The sequence below is a fragment of the Schistocerca serialis genome, chromosome 2 (assembly GCF_023864345.2).
Source record: "Schistocerca serialis cubense isolate TAMUIC-IGC-003099 chromosome 2, iqSchSeri2.2, whole genome shotgun sequence".
Taxonomy (NCBI): domain Eukaryota; kingdom Metazoa; phylum Arthropoda; class Insecta; order Orthoptera; family Acrididae; genus Schistocerca; species Schistocerca serialis.
Genome location: NC_064639.1, coordinates 191,139,311 through 191,154,742, shown reverse-complemented (window position 1 = coordinate 191,154,742; position 15,432 = coordinate 191,139,311).

Here is a 15,432-nt window from a genome sequence, read left to right as displayed (position 1 = left end):
GGGCCTTTAAGCAGCAGCTGGCACCAAAGTGCCACAACGAACTGTTACAAATCGGTTATTTCAACGACAGCTCGATCCAAGACGCCCTGTAGCTTGTATCCTATTGACCCCAAACCATAGCCTTTTGCGACTGCAGTGGTGTCAAGTGAGAGCTCAATGGAGGGTGAGATCTCTTGTGTTTTCTGATGAAAGCTGGTTCTGCCTCCGTGCCAGTGATGTCAGTTCGTTGGTTAGTAGGGGGCCAGTTGAGGGACCGCAACCAACCTGTGTGCATGCTACACACACTTGACCTACACCTGGAGTTACGGTCTGGGGTCCCATTTTATATGATAGCAGGACCACTCTCTTGGTTATCCCAAGCACCATGACTGCAAATTTGTACATCAGTCTGGTGATTCGACTTGTTGCGCTGCCATTCATGAACAGTTTCTAGGGAATGTTTTCCAATAGGATAGCGCTCTCCCACATACCGCTGCTATAACCCAACAAGCTCTACAGAGAGTCGGACAAGTTGCCTTGGCTGCTGGATCACCAGATCTATTCTCAAATCGGATGACAACTCCAGCTTCATCCACAAAGAGCATTAACCATGAAAGGTGGCTACACTGAGCCACAGCGCCAGAGAGTTTTGTTTCGCCGCCTCCACTGGCAGTGATTATTGAGAAGTAGCGGAGGGCAGTGCTTGTTGAGAACTCGTAGTAGGCAGTGCTTGCTGAGATGTCGTAGTGAAGAGTGCTTGTCGAGATGTGGCAGTAGTCAGTTCTTGTTGAGATGTGGTAGTAGCGATTTAAAAAAAAAAAAAAAAAAAATCGCTACTACCAGATCTCAGCAAGAACTGACTACTGCCACATCTCGACAAGCACTCTTCACTACGACATCTCAGCAAGCACTGCCTACTACGAGTTCTCAACAAGCACTGCCCTCCGCTACTTCTCAATAATCACTGCCAGTGGAGGCGGCGAAACAAAACTCTCTGGCGCTGTGGCTCAGTGTAGCCACCTTTCAACCATTCCTGTTGTGACCGACCAAGTGCAACAAGCCTTTAACCCCATCACACAAACTGATATCCAGCATCTGTACAACACAATGCATGCACATTTCCATGCTTGCATTCAACATTCTGGCGGTAACTCGGTTATCAATGTACCAACATTTCTCATTTTCAGTGATTTATGGTACATCGCGCTTTCATTAACATGTGTCCTTGCAATGTTAATCGTTTAAATATGTAACCAAGACAAATGTATTCCCGAAATTTCATTACTCGACATTCATTATTTTTGGTGTTAAGATTTTTTCTGTAAGTGTATATGTTTCGTGTGCTTTGGAAAGTCACTCCTATTCTTCTGTCTCTAACCTAAGAAAAATAAAGAAAAGAAGAAGTTGATCCAGTGTGCTAACCACTGCGTTTATGTTGTGAAACCCTGACTAGAATTACTGAAATCCTGCTAGGTTTCGGCACCGATGACAAATCATTTATCCTTAGCCTACTTGATGCGTCTTCGTTAGTTTTTTTTTTATTTTTATTTAATCCACAGCCAATTCCTATACTTAACATGTACGATCAGTTTGATGGAGGTCAAAACCGTGTCGTCAAAAAACTTACTGGAATGCTGCAGCTGCATTTTCAATTTTCAAATTTCACAAAATCGTGTTTGTTTAGATCAGTTGCATATCTAAACATAGAGGTATCAAACTTGTACAGAATGTGCAACATAATTAACTTCCATATATGGAGAGGTTACTGTCCTAATTTTCACGAACTGATAAAGAAAAACCAAGGAAAATAATTTTTTGTTTGTTTGCAAGAGTCGTATCATGTAATTTTTAATAACATGTCTTCGCTGAACTGACCGCTATTTTTGTTGACAAAACACGGAACATGTTCACGAATCTCGTGAATGGCTACACTCCGATTTTGAAGAGAAACGGTCACCAGAAATCCAGTGTCTCGGGATAGACTTGAAAGGGAAGACATGCATGAAGTTATTTAACAATTAAAGGAATCATTAGGAAACGACGTGGCCGCTATCCAGCAAGGTTTCGATGAGACGTGAAATAAGAGTTGTCGTCACCGATCCTTTCTTGAAATATAGTTGCAAAACATGTTTGGTAAACTATGTTTGCAAGAAATATCATAACGGTTGTATCTCTTCTCTAGCTAAATTTATATTGCCCTGCAGTAAGTGAAAGTACTCTCTTCAAATGTGGAAGTAACCTCGTCAGATTCTGCGCATGGAAAGGATCAATGACATGAACAAAACGCTAAAGACAAATTTTTCTGACTCTAACAATTGCATAATAAATTTAATTAGTAGTGAAAAATGCAGCAGATAATCTTTAAACACATTTTATAAACATTTTTGTAGCAAAGGCGTATTGTCCATGGTGATTAAGTGACTGAGTAATTATATGTCAATCTTTTTCTTTATATTATTTTCTATAACATCACAAGGGCACTTTACAATTCCTTTACCGGTTCAGTTCAGACGGTGGTCAAATTTAAAAGCAGACGAAAAGAAGAATCATTATAGAATCAATAAAATTTGCTTAGTTGATATCTACATAATGATAAAAAAAATGATAAAATCGTACCTAAACATTTGCAACGTGTGGCTTCATGTATGATTTTAATATTTTTATCATCACGTAAATAACTACTCCGTCTTTTTTACAGATTCAATAATGAGTCTCTGTTTCGTCCTTTTACGTATTGCCAATGTGAAGACGATAATTGACTGCCAAACCGATCACGGTATTTCAAATGCTTAAGAGATGGTGTCGTTAAAATAAAAAAAGGGAAAAATGAAAGTTCGATTAGAGCTCGCGCACTGAGGGTTCAGCACAAATTTAATTATATATAAATATATACATATATATGGTTCAACCATCCTGGCAATCAAGAATCTCAGCAATTTTTGCCAGGTATCAGTATTGATACTGGCAAGATACTGGTACTGGGACTTCGAAGACACATCAAAATCTCTATAGTAGACCTTCAGACTAGTCAGGATATATAAAGAAAGCGAGCACGGGACTTCAGTTTACGCACGTAGAGAGAGAAGATTTAATAAAACATATTCATTTACTTACTGAAACATGACCACAGCTCACATTTTTTTGTTTGCATGTAGTAATATTCGTCTATTATGGTTTTGACGGATGATAAATGCAATGTATGTCAAAATGGTAAGACGATATTTTCATGTCATATAATTACAGCTTGATAAGTTTCAGATTTTTTTACTTGCACTGTGAAATCTTGCTTCTTGCCAAATTTAATTATAGTGGGTCAACGGGAAGTACCCTATAGACTTTGATGAGTGGGTTTCCGAGAAGCAAAATATGTGATATAAATGACTGAATCTTTGGATTGCATTGACTTAGGAACTTAAATTTTTTACACCGCCAAGGAACCACAGACGTTCGTGTGTAACATGTATTTAAACTTAATACATCAACTTGACAGATAGAATGACAAACAGGCGGATTAAAAAACGAAAAACATATTCTTCGTGTTATACCATCACAAATTAATAGTATTTGGATTTTTTCCTTTGGTTATACTGCGAAACCTTACCTTTTACCAAATTTCCCGATTCTAGGTCAGCAGAAGTACCCGATAGGTTATGATGAGTGAGTTTTCAGGTATCAAAATATATGACATATATGGCCGTATTTTTGGCTGCATTGTCTTAGTAGCTTAAAATTTTTACACCACCAGGGGACTATAGACCTTATTATGTGACATAATGTGAACTTCATACGTCCATGAACAGTCTCATTGACAGACAGATAGAGACTAAAGCGATTCTGTAAAGGTTCCGTTTTCACAGATTCAGGCACGAAACCGTAAAAACAATAAAACAACAAGAATAAGATTTTTAGTCATGTTTTACATGATAGACAGAAGTACAATTTTCACATTTTCAAGCGTTGGTGACTCTAAATCACTACTTAACTTACTTTTATCACATTTATCGACCACTGAAATGATATAGAAATGTAACTTCTACACAAAGAGTTCGTTGCTAGAAAAGAACGTAGTCTAAGTTCTTGCTTATTAAAAGTTTAGCCAGCAGCCGTAACTGACAACAAGTGTTTTTAATGTATAAACTGTAATAATTGTAATATTTATAATTTGGACCTAAAAAGTCATTTCGTTCTGAAGACAAACTTTTAATGACAAGACAGCGGTGTATTCATCAAGGAAATTCTTCCCATCGGTCTAAATTTGTGGGCGGGAGTGAACAAAAAATGACACAGCCTAAATACTCTTTTTAAACCGAATCATGTTTTCTCATTTTTCTGCCCATATGTATAAATGTGTTGCCTGCTGCTCAGTGTTTTTGTGTCATTCAAAAACACCCAGTATTCATAAAAAATAGTAATTCATCCTATCTAAATAGTTTCTTACTTTTCACAGCCATCAGTGGAATGACCTTCAATATTTTCAGTTCTGTATTGTTGCGCGAAATATTCTCCGTATTTTCATAAATACACCGCTGACTTTAAAGAACAAAAATTACTTTATTGTGCTAGGTACAAGGTAAAAAAAATGCTACATGAGGGGAAGCATTTCCTGTGGGCTTTCACTGGAGTTACCACTGCTCTAAATCTTCTCCGATCAGCTGTTTAACGGCACTCTCCCAACCTACAGTGAAAAACTCTAGCCCCAAGAGTTGAAAAAGAAACGTCGCGTGGTTCATTTCCAACAATTATACAAAAATTTTATGCATTTTCGCTACAATTTCCGACGCCTTTGTGTGGCAGTACTGGAACACGTTCTGTCAGTAGCCACGTGTCCAGCAATAAATCTGGACATCTACCAACCTACAACATTTATTTTTAAAATATCGTTCTATATGTTTAACGTTGTAGCTTATGGAAACATGTTACTAGCCACACATTGCAGTCCTAAATCGGCGCCGGCCGCGGTGGTCTAGCGGTTCTAGGCGCTCAGTCCGGAACCGCGTGACTGCTACGGTCGCAGGTTCGAATCCTGCCTCGGGCATGGATGTGTGTGATGTCCTTAGGTTAGTTAGGTTTAAGTAGTTCTAAGTTCTAGGGGACTGATGACCACAGATGTTAAGTCCCATAGTGCTCAGAGCCATTTGATCCATTTGAACCTAAATCGGCTTTGTATATATTTATGAATATGTTGTAACACGAGATGCAAATAAAACATCAAACAGCCAGTATTTGTTTGGTGTCTCGCTAGCAGTCAGTTCCAAGTCATCGTCATTGTGTTTTGACTGTACTCCGTTCGTCATGTGTCTAACACTGAAGTCAACATTCCGTAACGTGTTCCTTCACGTTTGTCGTTACACCATCGGATTCTTCTTTCGAAGAACGTAGACCACGCCCTGTCGACTGCAGTTAATCACACTAAAGAGTAATGTACTTGGATAAACAGCTGTACAGCTAAAGGCCAAATAAGTTTAACGGAAAGGAAAAGTGTACAGTTACGTACAGTTACAACTGGGTACATTTGTGCTATAGGTTCGCGCAATATTGGCTGATTTAAGCTACAACTGCGCTGTCTTCCCTCCAGTAGCAGGAGAGAATTAGGTCATACACGTCAATCAGTGAGCCACTTCTTGCAGCCGGTCTTACGGGAACCGATTTTCAGGAAATGTTCTAGACATATGATGTGTCTCTCTCACGACCGTTGCCAGAGGTCTCAACAACAGGTATGATACGTATGTTTATTGCACACGAAGCATTAGTTTTGTTCACACACGTGATGCGTCCTTTTGCTGAAAGAACTCAAGAGCGAGACATATTGAATGTACATTTGGAATAATGAATAATAAGGACTGATTTTTCTGTGATCTCTCAGTGTCTCCCTCGAACTTTCGGAAGACATCATAAGATGTTGTCGTTGTGCTTCATACACTACTGGCCATTAAAATTGCTACACCGCGACGATTACGTGCTACAGACGCGAAATTTAACCGACAGGATTAGCTTTTCAGGATTAGCTTTTCAGAGCATTCACACAAGGTTGGCGCAGGTGGCGACACCTACAACGTGCTGACATGAGGAAAGTTTCCAACCGATTTCTCATACACAAACAGCAGTTAACCGGCGTTGCCTGGTGAAACGTTGTTGTGATACCTCGCGTAAGGAAGAGGAATACGTACCATCCCGTTACCGACTTTGATAAAGGTCGGATTATAGCCTCTCGCGATTGCGGTTAATCGTATCGCGACATTGCTGCTCGTGTTGGTCGAGATCCAATGACTGGTAGCAGAATATGGAGTCGGTGGGTTCAGGAGGGTAATACGGAACGCCGTGCTGGATCCCAACGGCCTCGTATCACTAGCAGTCGAGATGACAGGCATCTTAGCCGCATGGCTGTAACGGATCGTGCAGCCACGTCTCAATCCCTGAGTCAACAGATGGGAACGTTTGCAAGACAACAACCATATGCACGAACAGTTCGACGACGTTTGCAGCAGCATAGACTGTCAGCTCGGAGACCATGGCCGCGGTTACCCTTGACGCTGCATCACAGACAGGAGCGCCTGCGATGGTGCACTCAACGACGAACCTGGGTGCACGAATGGCAAAACGTCATTTTTCCCGATGAATCCAGTTTCCGTTTACAACATCATGATGGTCGCATCCGTGTTTGGCGAAATCGCGGTGAACGCACATTGGAAGCGTGTATTCGTCATCGTCATACCGGCGTTATCACCCGGCGTGATGGTATGGGGTGCCATTGGTTACACGTCTCGGTCACCTCTTGTTCGCATTGACGGCACTTTGAACAGTGAACGTTACATTTCAGATGTATTACGACCCGTGGCTCTGCCCTTCATTCGATCCCTGCGAAACCATTCATTTGGGCAGGATAATGCACGACCGCATGTTGCAGGTCCTGTACGGGCCTTTCTGGATACAGAAAATGTTCGGCTGCTGCCCTGGCCAGCACATTCTCCAGATCTCTCACCAGTTGAAAACGTCTTGTCAATGGTGGCCGAGCAACTGGCTCGTCACAATACGCCAGTCACTACTCTTGATGAACTGTGGTATCGTGTTGAAGCTGCATGGGCAGTTGTACCTGTACACGCCATCCAAGCTCTGTATGACTCAATGCCCGCCGGCCGAAGTGGCCGAGCGGTTATAGGCGCTACAGTCTGGAACCGCGAGTCCGCTACGGTCGCAGGTTCGAATCCTGCCTCGAGCATGGATGTGTGTGATGTCCTTAGGTTAGCTAGGTTTAAGTAGTTCTAAGTTCTAGGGGACTTATGACCTCTGCAGTTGAGTCCCATAGTGCTCAGAGCCATTTGAACCATTTTTGAACTCAGTGCCCAGGCGTATCAAGGCCGTTATTACGGCCAGAGGTGGTTGTTCTGGGTACTGATTTCTCAGGATCTATGCACCCAAATTGCGTGAAAATGTAATCACGTGTCAGTTCTAGTATAATATAATTGTTTAATGAATACCCGTTTATCATCTGCATTTCTTCTTGGTGTAGCAATTTTAATGGCCAGTAGTGTAATTGTGTCCGCACTTGAGCAGAAATAAAATTTTGCGATACTTTGCAGTGCAATGGTCTTCTGACTCGGTTGCAAACTGCAAAGCGACTGTAGCATAAACTATTGGTGGTAATTTAGCAGACTACTTCACCGGCATTACAGGACAACGCACTTGGCGGTATCGTGGAAATGAAACCTGAAAAATTGCACATATCGAGGGAGAAAATTTTTAATTTGTTTTCTCTTACCTTGGAAAGAAACGCAACTTAATGTATGAGTCATATGCGATTGTTCGGCAAATATCTCCCTAAAGATTATCTAGAATCTTTAGAAGTGCTAACAGACATATGTCTGCAGTACTGGTGCACACTTCAGTCCGTGGACCACAGTACTGTAACATCCCGCTAGAGGACCCGAAACAAAATGGTGCAGCCAACTGATATAAGTGTGGAGTTTTTAGACTACCTTATGCTACCCTAGACTATCTTAATGAAGCATAGACTACTGTAGTTTTCATAGTAGGTTTGGTCAGTTAAGATCGTATCCACATGACCTCTCAGTTAGCCGTGTTGCACACGTATCAGGCGTTATCTTATTTCTATCGATTTGTTTGTGTATGCAGTCAGGAAGTTACCAACTTCCCCTAAAACCTGGAAGGGAAGAACCCTCTAGAAGCCGAATTAGGGTATGTAAAGAGCCCAAAGCCAGAGGAACATTTTCGTTCTACATAGTTATCCTCCTGTCCGTTACTTAAAAATAAACACTATTTGTAGTAAAAGTCAAGTTTTCAATTTTTAATTCAGGTTTTATTAGAAACTTGTCGATTTTTAACGCGAAAAAGTGGGATGGTATGGTGACAATTTTTTAAAAATTACTGGTTTATCACATGACGCCAGGAAACACAATTTCCGCAATAAAAATATAAAGTTAAAAAAAGAAAGTCAGAAAGCAAAAATGCATCAGACATCGCATCAACAAGCTTATACAAAACACTTTTATGTTCTTATAAACAACGTTTTCATTTATCAACAATGACAGGAAACTGTTACGATTGATCATGATGAAGAACGTGCAACTGAGTACAAAGTAACAAAAATTATATAGACCTTTTTATGTTTGTGCGTGTAAACGGTACTTGCATCAAACGTGATTGCTTTTGTTACATAAAAATACAGAAGTTAGGCGATCAACCAATTCATACAATGAAGGCTTTCATGACCGGATGTTTCAGCTTCCAAGAATTCTTCCGGGTTGTATGGCCGTGGTCCATGGAACTCTTCTATCCCTGACGTTTCGTTCAAAGCTACGTTGGAAATCTTCGGAGGTGCTCCTGGTTGTGCTGAGTCTTGCCGACAGTCGGCAAGACTTAGCACAACCAGGAGCACCTCCGAAGATTTCCAACGTAGCTTTGAACGAAACGTCAGGGATAGAAGAGTTCCATGGACCACGGCCATACAACCCGGAAGAATTTTCGGCAGCTGATCAACCAATTTTTCTTACTTATAAAATGCATTTTATATTTTGTAAGGCTATAAAATTCTATTTGTACCAACAATGAACGGTTTGCGGTTCTAATTATGTCCAAAACATAGAAACCAAAAAAACAAGAGAAGTCGTCGGTTTCGAGTTTCTGTCAGACTACCAAATCGTAGTTTCGGTAGAGTGTAACTCTAACCACGTGCCGTTCTACATGAATGAGGCGCGGGAATTTCAATGTATACCAGGGCTACCAACATTTACCAGCAAACAAGAAAAATAATTACCTAGCTTTATTTTTTCTGTATGGCAATTAAAACTTCATGACCGCCTGTTATAGCCATATATTCTGAAGGCGCACTATTAATTCCTCATGTCTACGTCTCCCCTTCATCTTCCGCATCTTTCATGCCGCCCCAGATACAAGAAATCTACAGTCGCAGCGCAGCTATTTACATGAGAGAGCCGTTGCTCATCCGCTACAGCTCCACTGTATCGCCGTCGTAAAACACATCGCTCGCTGTTCCGGGTCGGCCACTTCATTTATTCGGCGCTCCTCGCCCCCTGGAGACACAAGTCCGGAAGCTACGCCGGACTGTTATCGCGTGGGCGTCGCCCTGATTCCGTAGAACGGCTTCTGCTCTGCTGATAGCGTCCGAAGAAGAGTTTCCGCCGTCGCATTCCTCGCTCCCAGTTCGCCATATCTGCTGGCTGTTTTTGTTAGCCAGCCGCGATCGTTCTTTTCTTATCGCGACGAGCACGGCAGAGTTATAAACTCCAGGGGAGACAATCGTGGCCTGCAATAAACTCACGGGCCGAGACGCAACAGGAAGACAAAAAACAGGAGCGGAAGCCATTCCGTGGACTGATTTTGAGAAAAGGAGCGGTACCACAAGTAAGTAAGTTGTTAGTATCCTCTTCGTATTTGGGGTTCTTCTCTACTGTAAATACGAGGAATAGCCATAGAACTGAAACCGTTGTAACGCGCTACTTGCGTTTGGTTGACTTGGGTGGAAGGATCGGGCCTTAAGGGACTGAACATCATTGGCAACGATTATGCATATAAACATTTATTAATATCATCATAATTTTCTTATTACCTCACAGCTGAAGAAATTAAGAAAGTTGGAGGAAGTGGCCGCGGTCGGACGTATTACAATATCGATACATAACACTCTAATAAGATCCTGCATATGTTCCTGAATGGAAATGTTCATCAAAAGGTGTTACTAATCAAGTAAATGTGCACATTTCGTTAAGCCAGTAACAATGTTATGTCACGTCACTTACAATAGTTTATGTGTATTTACATGACAGTGCGATGTCAGGGGTGTTACGTGTCTTCCTTAACGTTGTTGACATGCTCTTGTAAGGCGCTTGCATCGGTTACTTATGAAGCATTATCTATCAATGTATCCATACCTTAAAAACTATATGAAGAAAAGTTAATTGTGTATTTGTTTACTTACGCACGCTATTAATGCTTTTATACATCCTACAAGGCCTCTGTTGAATATATACCGCCCCCATGAACCATGGAACTTGCCGTTGGTGGGGAGGCTTGCGTGCCTCAGCGATACAGATAGCCGTATCGTAGGTGCAACCACAACGGAGGGGTATCTGTTGAGAGGCCAGACAAACGTGTGGTTCCTGAAGAGGGGCAGCAGCCTTTTCAGTAGTTGCACGGGCAACAATCCGGATGATTGACTGATCTGGCATTGTAACACTAACCAAAACGACCTTGCTGTTGTGGTACTGCGGAACGGCTGAAAGCAAGGGGAAACTACGGCCGTAATTTTTCCCGAGGGCATGCAGCTTTACTGTATGGTTTAATGATGATGGCCTCCTCTTGGGTAAAATATTTCGGAGGTAAAATAGTCCCCCATTCGGATCTCCGGGCGGGGACTACTCAGGAGGACGTCGTTATCAGGAGAAATAAACTGGCGTTCTACGGATCGGAGCATGGAATGTCAGATCCCTTAATCGAGCAGGTAGGTTAGAAAATTTAAAAAGGGAAATGGATAGGTTAAAGTTAGATATAGTGGGAATTAGTGAAGTTCGGTGGCAGGAGGAACAAGACTTTTGGTCAGGCGAATACAGGGTTATAAATACAAAATCAAAAAGGGGTAATACAGGAGTCGGTTTAATAATGAATAAAAAAATAAGAGTGCGGGTAAGCTACTACAAACAGCATAGTGAACGCATTATTGTGGCCAAGATAGACACGAACCCCACGCCTACTACAGTAGTACAAGTTTATATGCCAACTAGCTCTGCAGATGACGAAGAAATTGATGAAATGTATGATGAAATAAAAGAAATTATTCAGATAGTGAAGGGAGATGAAAATTTAATAGTCATGGGTGACTGGAATTCGGTAGTAGAAAAAGGGAGAGAAGGAAACGTAGTAGGTCAATATGGATTGGGGCTAAGAAATGAAAGAGGAAGCCGCCTGGTAGAATTTTGCACAGAGCACAACTTAATCATAGCTAACACTTGGTTCAAGAATCATAAAAGAACGATGTATACATGGAAGAATCCTGGAGATACTGACAGGTTTCAGATAGATTATATAATGGTAAACCAGGTTTTAAATTGTAAGACATTTCCAGGGGCAGATGTGGACTCTGACCACAATCTATTGGTTGTGAACTGTAGATTAACACTGAAGAAACTGCAAAAAGGTGGGAATCTAAGGAGATGGGAACTGACTAAACCAGAGGTTGTACAGAGTTTCAGGGAGAGCATAAGGGAACAATTGACAGGAATGGGGGTAAGAAATACAGTAGAAAAAGAATGGGTAGCTTTAAGAGATGAACTAGTGAAGGCAGCGTAGGATCAAATAGGTAAAAAGACGAGGGCTAGTAGAATTCCTTGGGTAACAGAAGAAATGTTGAATTTAATTGATGAAAGGAGAAAATATAAAAATGCAGTAAATGAAGCAGGCAAAAAGGAATACAAACGTCTCAAAAATGAGATCGACAGGAAGTGCAAAATGGCTAAGCAGGGATGGCTAGAGGGCAAATGTAAGGATGTAGAGGCTTATCTCACTAGGGGTAAGATAGATACTGCCTACAGGAAAATTAAAGAGACCTTTGGAGAAAAGAGAACCACTTGTATGAATATCAAGAGCTCAGATGGAAACCCAGTTCTAAGCAAAGAAGGGAGAGCAGAAAGGTGGAAGGAGTATATAGAGGGTCTATACGAGGGTGATGTACTTGAGGACAATATTATGGAAATGGAAGAGGATGTAGATGAAGAAATGGGAGATACGATACTGCGTGAAGAGATTGAGAGAGCACTGAAAGACCTGAGTCGAAACAAGGCCCCGGGAGTAGACAACATTCCATTTGAACTACTGACAGCCTTGGGAGAGCCAGTCCTGACAAAACTCTACCATCTGGTGAGCAAGTAGTATGAGACAGGCGAAATACCCCCAGACTTCAAGAAGAATATAATAATTCCAATCCCAATGAAAGCAGGTGCTGACAGATGTGAAAATTACCGAATAATCAGTTTAATAAGTCACGGATGCAAAAAACTAACGCGAATTCTTTACAGACGAATGGAAAAACTGGTAGTAGCCGACCTCGGGGATGATCAGTTTGGATTCCGTAGAAATATAGTAACACGTGAGGCAATACTGACCCTACGACTTATCTTAGAAGCTAGATTAAGGAAAGGCAAACCTACGTTTCTAGCATTTGTAGACTCAGAAAAAGCTTTTGACAATGTTGCCTGGAATACTCTCTTTCAAATTCTGAAGGTGGCAGGGGTAAAATACAGGGAGCGAAAGGCTATTTACAATTTGTACAGAAACCAGATGGCAGTTATAAGAGTCGATGGACATGAAAGGGAAGCAGTGGTTGGGAAGGGAGTGAGACAGGGTTGTAGGCTCTCCCTGATGTTATTCGATCTGTATATTGAGCAAGCATTGAAGGAAAGAAATGTACAATTCGGAGTAGGTATTAAAATCCTTGGAGAAGAAATAAAAACTTTGAGGTTCGCCGATGACATTGTAATTCTGTCAGAGACAGCAAAGGACTTAGAAGAGCAGTTGAACGGAATGGATAGTGTCTTGAAAGGAAGATATAAGATGAACATCAACAGAAGCAAAACGAGGATAATGGAATGTAGTCGAAATATGTCGGGTGATGTTGAGGGAATCAGATTAGGAAATGAGACACTTAAAAGTAGTAAAGGAGTTTTGCTGTTTGGGGAGCAAAATAACTGATGATGGTCGAAGTACAGAGGATATAAAATGTAGACTAGCAATGGCAAGGAAAGCGTTTCTGAAGAAGAGAAATTTGTTAACATCGAGTATAGATTTAAGTGTCAGGAAGTCGTTTCTGAAAGTATTTATATTGAGTGTCGCCATGTATGGAAGTGAAACATGGACGATAACTAGTTTGAACAAGAAGAGAATAGAAGCTTTCGAAATGTGGTGCTACAGAAGAATGCTGAAGATTAGATGGGTAGATCATATAACGAATGAGGAGGTATTGTATAAGATTGGGGAGAAGAGAAGTTCGTGGCACAACTTGACTAGAAGAAGGGATCGGTTGATAGAACATGTTTTGAGGCATCAAGGGATCACCAATTTAGTATTGTAGGGTAGCGTGGAGTGTAAAAATCGTAGAGGGAGACCAAGAGATCAATACACTAAGCAGATTCAGAAGGATGTAGGTTGCAGTAGGTACTGGGAGATGAAGAAGCTTGCACAGGACAGAGTAGCATGGAGAGCTGCATCAAACCAGTCTCTGGATTGAAGACCGCAACAACAACAACAAACACCCAGTTCAGGTGACAGAAATTCCTCAGTACGCATTGCTTGTCTTCACTTACACACACAGAACGTTTTTAGCCCATTCACATGGAGGATCCATATATTTTCATACAACGTTCCCACGTCCTTGCACCTGTATGCTCTATACTCCTTTCTTTCCTTTCTCTCTTCCGCTAATGGTTCCTGGTTAACTCCATGTTGCCTCAGGCTCTTTTCATTGCTCCCTGTGGACAAACACCGGTAGACACCCATCGGAGAATGAAGAATGAGTATGGGGGAGTATGTCTAGCGAAACTACCATTGAGGAATGGCGCGTCAGGTTCTGTGCCAGTCATGATAATGCATCTTCTCATATCAAAAATATCGTAACGGAGAAAGTACGCCTACTCAGGGAGGACACACTCAAGCACCCCATTCCTCCCCCCGTAGTCCTGATCTCACCCTATCCGACTATCGCGCCTTCAGTCCCTTAAAAAATACCTAGAAAGGTCGACGATTCTGTCGAATGACGATGGACAGGCAGTTGCAGACTTCATCCAGCAGGACGTTGTTTTTTACCGAACGATTGTATTGAACCTGGTACGTCGGTGTCATGATTGTCTCAAATATCACCGCGATTTTGCATGATTGGCATAACGATTCTGGGCTGTACAGCTTTTGAACAGAAACTCTTTGATCACTCCCCTTACATGGTGATTCAGGTGGCCCTACCAATAGACTTTATGCAACCTGCAGCGCCTTCAAATACTATGAATAAGATTTTCATATTCTCTTCCTCACCATATACGAACTGTTAGTGCCACAGAAAAATCGAACAGGACCTTTTTGAAGGAAATTTAATGTAGTTACATTTTATACAAGAATACATTTTCGATAGCGGCCATAGTTTTCTTATTATTCAAGAAAATCGTTTAAAAATGACCTTCAAATTTGAAATGATTTTAACATTCAGAATTTGTATTAGACCGTATTACACCCTGAAAATATTTTTTAACTAAAACTAGCGCGTTTGTATATCTGAGGCTCCTTGAGACAACTGTTTGTGACCACTGCAGTTCCAAATGACTCACAGCTAACACCCGACACTGTGGGAAGCGTCATCAGTACATTACTGACTTGTAGTTTCTACAGCAGAGTTTCTTCATTATTAATACATCTCGTGCTTTGATGTTTCAACGATGAATAAACGAATTCCATACGCTAAAATAAGATTCCATCTTACATTTCAGGGTTCGATCCCCGCCACTGCCTAAATTTTGATAAGTAATCAGCATTGGCGGCCGAAGACTTCCGGCATAAGAAGTCAGCCTCATTCTGCCAACGGCCTTGTCAAAGAGGGCGGAGGAGCGGATAGAGGTTCAGGGCACTCTCTTGTCCTAGGGGTGGGAAATTGCCCCTAAAGGTGGAAGAATCAGCAATGATCAACGACATGAGGATGCAGAAGGCAATGGAAACCACTGCATTAAAGACACGTAACGTGTATCCACAGGACATGTGACCTGTATTTGAAGAAGTGTCATGATGATCTCTCCATTGGCAAACGATTCCGGAATAGTCCCCCATTCGGATCTCCGGGAGGGGACTGCCAAGGGGGAGGTTACCATGAGAAAAAGATTGAATAATCAACGAAAGGATAACGTTCTACGAGTCGGGGCATGGAATGTCAGAAGCTTGAACGTGGTA